Below are 6,000 nucleotides of genomic sequence, written 5' to 3'. Positions count from 1 at the left end.
CTACCGGCGGTGTATTATGATATTATTTAAGGAAGGTTTCACCATTCGGAAGGAAACAGACGTTACGGTGTGCAGTTCCCGTTTGAAATATCCGTGGAAGGAGGATGAGATGGATATGACGGGGTGGCGTGGGAGGAGGGCAGGGCAGAAAGTATTTTCGTTGGAATATAATAATTAAAACGAGTGCGAACAATGGGCCGCGTTCAGGTTGCACGAATGTTGCCGCCCTTCGACGCATATTGTATCGGCTGGCATTGTGGTTCTAGAATTCATGATTTATTATGGAAATACGTTCGCTCCAGGATTGTTAACGGTGTAGTTTACGATTAACAACGAAACGTTTGTTGAAACGGATTGGCGAATGCGACAAGAAAATAGTCGCATTGATCATCTGATATGCGTTTTACGGCGAGATTCGATTCGCAATGTTTTTAGATTTACGATTAATTAATTCGTTAACTTTTTTAATTTATTATATTGCCAATAGTGACTCGCGAAAGTATTTGAATATCTACTGTAGAAAATTTGTACGAACGTATTCTGTATATTGTACAAAACTTTCTGAAATTTCATTAATACTGTAATGAGACACGATTGTTATAATTACATTGGTAAAGTCAGAAATCAATCTGGGTATGTATATAGGAAATGCAAGAGACTTATTGCAAATATATATTTAGTAAGAAATATAGGTGCAGCATAAACAGTCACTCTGATAAGTGTCCAAATACTTTCGTGACTCAGTCTATATTTATGAAAAGTATTTCCTGTGTATGTCAAGTCAATGTTATTTGATCCCCTGTACCGAATAATTACACTTAATGATAATAACTCAGCTTCGAATAAGCAAAGAACGAACTTCCACTCTGATTCAAATTCTCGTTAAACGGGCGCCTAAAAAAGCGCCAAAAAGATCACCCTAGAAACTATTATTGCAAACACTCTCTGTTAATTCCAACAACCTTCTCCTCCCAAACGTTCTTTTAATTCGCCTCGAAACGTTCCACGATTCTCCGTGAGGAGTGCAGCTCCATTGTTTGCCGCGCGGCATGTATGTATGTAAGTTTCTCGTTCGTCGACAGTCGTCGAGTATACGACAGGCGCACGGTGAAAAAAGCGCCAGCGAAAATTCGGAATTTTCGCCCACTCCAAGTCGTCTCGAGGCGCAGAGCCGCGTGGAACGCGAGGAACGGGGGAAAGTTGCAGTGGTGCGTGTACATAATGCGCGTTTTTCCGAGACGACGAGAATTTCTGTCGCCCTTCTAGCCGATTCTCCCTTTCTTCCACCCCTTTTTCTCTAAGCTGTGCAGAATTCTCTGTTCTCCCCGTTTTTCCAGCCCGTTGTTTCCCTTCTTCCTTCCATCCTGCCTTCTTCTCGCTTTTCCCTTTCTTGTTGCACGATTCTGTTTTCGCGTTCCTCCGCTGTAAACCGCGTTACCCGAGAAAACGCAAGTTGAACTTTTGGTGGAATAGATCGAACTTTTTTTAAGGTACTTCGAAGTGAATATGATAGACATGCTCGTGCTATGCGATAACTATAAGCTGCCCTGTTACACGTTTAACAGACAGTATAAGATATGCAAAGTACTTCATAATAAATATAAAATTATTCTCACATGAAGAAGAAATATACCTACATACAGCCCTGTTTATAATAATAGGATATTTGCAGATAATTAATCCTCAAATATCGAGAGGAAATTATTGAAACTTTAAAAAACTATTGTCTCGTTTGAATGACTTTGTGAACGTACAGAATCGCGATCGTAAATGAAAGGTACACGGGAAAACGTAGTTATAAAAAATTGTGGTGTACAACGAGGTTCTCGACTTTTAGACTTCACTGTGTTACGTGTTATTCGAAATCAGAAATAAAAGTTGAGAATCATGCAGAATAAAACGAAGAATAAAATGATGCTTTATTTCGATATAGGAGAAAATAACGAAGTTACGACATTATATGTTGGAAAATAAATTTTCGTTTTTTGAGAAACGCTAATTCCCGACATTCTCCATTTTTTCCCAGTGATATTCTTCAGATGCAATAGACCGATCGACATTAATTAAAAATATCTTGTAAATTCCTTTATTCCTTACTTTAATCCTAACAGATATTCCACTGTTGCTTGATCATACTATACTCTGAAATGTCCAATATGCAGAACAGAAAGCGTAGGCAAAGTCGTCGAACGAGCCACGGGTCCCAAAAAGTGTTCAACAGGCTGCGTGGCTGCACCAGGCGACCGCGCACCTAATTTATTGAAATAACGCTAATTTATCGCGTATCCCGCGGCCGGTCCGGTACTCCGGGCTTCCAGGAATCCACGAAATCTATCGAACGGTCCCTGGGCACGAGTAATATACACGCTGCTCGCGCGCTCGTCGAGAATTAACTCGGCGTGACGCGGTCACCCTTATCACCGTCTCTATATAATTCTTCCGGAGTGACCATTACAGGCTACAGGTGCTTCCCACTGTCCCGTCTCCACCTTCTTTGCACGATATACTGAGCAGTTGACTGCGTTTTTGCGTGTTGAATCGCGATCATCTATGTGTTACGGACGTATGATCATTGGGAGCAGGAATTTGGGAAATATTAGCTTGAAATTGGGAAAGGGATTTGTTAATCCTTTGGCGATAGCTAATATCCTTTGTTGCCACTATTTCAAATTTGGAGTTGCATTAGGTTGTCCGAAAAGTTTCTTTCGTTTCATAAGGTGATAATAGATGAACAATATTTTTTGTTTTTTATTATTTTATTAAATTATGTGTGATTCATTTCGTTCTATTTCTATTATTATGTCCGTCGAATTTGGGAAATAATAGCTTGAAATTGGGAAAGGGATTTGTTAATCCTTTGGCGATAGCTAATATCCTTTGTTGCCACTATTTCAAATTTGGAGTTGCATTAGGTTGTCCGAAAAGTTTCTTTCGTTTCATAAGGTAATAATGGATGAACAATAATTTTTGTTTTATATCATTTTATTAAATTAGATATGATTCATTTCGTTTTATTTCTATTATTACGTTCGTGCATAATTCAATAAACTAATATAAAACAAAAAACATTGTGCGTCTATTATTTCCTTATAAAACGGAAGAAACTTTTCGGACAACCTAATACTTCAATATATTATACATTATTAGTTTCGAAAAAAATTGGAATCATTTTTTCAATTATATTTACACAATCATCCACAAAAATGTTCGTACATCATGTAAGAAGGCAGTTCAGAATAAGTCGATGAAAATAAAACGATAGAAAATTTCATTGTACAGATAGAGTCTTCGATGTGAAAATAATTAAAGGCTGTTTCGTTACTACTTTAAATGTTACGTAGCTATTATGTAATTATTGTACATACAACAGAAAGGGACATACAAATGAATAGCCACTTTAATAGATGTTATTTATGAACTTCTTCGTAGCTGAATCGAATTACGAAATTTGTTTTGAGTCGAAGGTGTAGGTAGTGTGATGGTATACATTTTTTATTACTTGCTATATCTACTTAGCATATAGCTGGAATTATAATACGCAAATGTTACTTAGTATTTCATTTTCTCGATTTATATTGCAAAAAGCTGGTTGCACCTTGTCGTGCTCACCGTTCGTAACTTTCATCAACGCGCGAAAGATTTATAATCAGTCAGCAGTATAAACTTCGCGTCGCTGGACACAGGTGCAAGCTAACAAAGTGACTGCACGCGCTCTTCGTTCCACGCGAAGCGGAGTACGGAAAATAGCGAGAAGGAAAAGGAAATGAGATGCGCGGCAGAGAAACAGCGAAGAAAATACAATACAATGTTTATGAGTTCAGAGAAAGAAGACATACGAAGTCAATTAAAGACCAAGCTCGCAAAGACAAAGAAAATAACAAATTGAAGAAAACTACATAAAGAAGCGCACTGAAAAATGTATATGATGTTCCGAAGAAACTACTTGAAGTTGAAGTTTAATTTGAAAAAATTTACCAGCACCAAACTAATATGAAAACTATAAAAAAGAATCGAAGAAGCTCGTAGAAAGTAATCAAGATTTCACAAAGAAATTAAAAGCTTCGTAAGAAGAAACAATGTACCATATTCTCGAAAAACAAACTCGAATACATGCGGCTAGCTCAAATCCGTGTTTGCGAAAGGAACAATGGAATAATAGAAAACGTGATCTACACGGTTCAAGGGGAAACGAAAAATCAAGCTGGTAAAAAGGAAACGATCGCAACGTCAAACAACATCCGACAGGCGTTAATACCGGAAACAACGTAACACTGTTGAAACGCAAAAAGTCGAGCCACGTTGAGGCGAGGAAAGAAAAAGGAACATAACGTAGCTGGCTGAAAATTAAAAATCAACCCAACCATGGTGCTTTAGAAAGAGAAAGAGGAAAAAAGAGGAATAGATGCAACGTTTGAAAACTCGCAATACACGCTGTATGACAAAGTCGAATTAGAAAAGAGAAAATTAAAGGTCGGTGGGAAAGGTGAGAGGACAAAATTAAAGATCGAGCAACGAGAGAAGGGGTAAAACGAGGGGAAGGAGGATCGAAAGGGGGAAGCGGAGAGCCATGGAAAAATAAGGGAGAGCGAAGGAGGTTTAATTTAGTGTCCGAGTGCATGCGGCCTCGGTATAAATATTTTTATTTATCCGTGGGCCAGACTGTACGATGTCTAGCGGTGCATGGTGGTATATGGTGGTGTGATGGCGGAGTTGGTGGTGGTGCGTCCGCGGAAATAAGCCGGTAATTTACGTCCACGAGGCGGCCACGGATGCCCCCGGTGGGAATTTTCGGCCGATTTATGGGATTCCAGCGTCGACCACGAAAGTGTAGAATTAAAGAACACATTGTGCTTGCCGCGGGTCTGTACACGCACGCTGCGCGCTACGTCCATTCGATAAAAACGCGGATTAGAGGGAACAGCGTGATTCTTTCCTTCTGGAATAGGAAGAATCGACGTTTCGATTCTATCGATTATACTTGTAATCATGTACGGGGAAAATTCTAACTCTGTTTTATCATCCTCCAGAGTATTTTTTTAAAAAAAGTATTGTTACGGTATGTTCTGATAAATATAATAGATATCAAAGATGTAATAGTTGGATGTAGTTATAGACCTATTTCTCATTTTATAATTGACGAGAAGTTGTAGTTCAACTTTTGATTCAATCAACAATTAAATAACTACTTTGTATTTTTTCTTCTTTCGACTTTGTGTACCGACAACCCCTTCTAATAATCATTTTACTAGAATCAGCATCTAAGTGAAAGAAAAGATTTTCATTCATCAGAAAACCCCTAACTATACAATTAACCGATTCTCTGTCAACTACGAGATATCTCGTAGTAAGCGCATGTACCAAGACTGCGGACCACAAGATATCCCGTACTTTGCGCTACAAGTTTAAATTGATCGCAATTGGTCAGGGAATAAGTTTGAGTTAGGAATTATTAGAAACTATGAACGAAAATTGTATATAATAATATATAAATTTTGTGAAATTCCGTGTATTCCTTAAAATAAAATCTTAGCATCCAGGACAAGACGTACTAAATTTGCCTGGCAGTGAATGGGTTAAACAGCTATTCAGTAATTTTTCTACTCTCTGCTTCTTGTAGACTGTGTACGCTAACCCCTGGTTCCAATAATCATTTCATTAAAATCAATACCCAGTGAGCGGAATCGGCCTGTGTCTGGGAGCTGGAGAATTGTTGCCAGCGTTATTCTTACCTGGCAGCTCTCCTCCCATTCCTGCCCGGTCTCACCACCTCCCTCCGTCCGTTTCTCCGCCTGTTAACCCCGTGTTCGACAAGGTTTCACTAGAATTTCCAGCTAATAACGCGCTTGCGCTCGTTATCGCGCGTCACACGTGCATTAGCACGAAGCTAAGGGAACTCGTGCACGCTCCACTCGGCGTGTTTCCTTTGAATGTTCGCCGTTTCGCTGCTTGAAAATTGTTTATAAGTGAGAAACGGAGAAAGAGCCGGCTGGCTAAAGGGGC

Source organism: Bombus huntii, chromosome 3 (genome assembly GCF_024542735.1).
Source record: "Bombus huntii isolate Logan2020A chromosome 3, iyBomHunt1.1, whole genome shotgun sequence".
Classification (NCBI taxonomy): Eukaryota; Metazoa; Arthropoda; class Insecta; order Hymenoptera; family Apidae; genus Bombus; species Bombus huntii.
Note: the sequence above shows the minus strand (reverse complement) of the source record.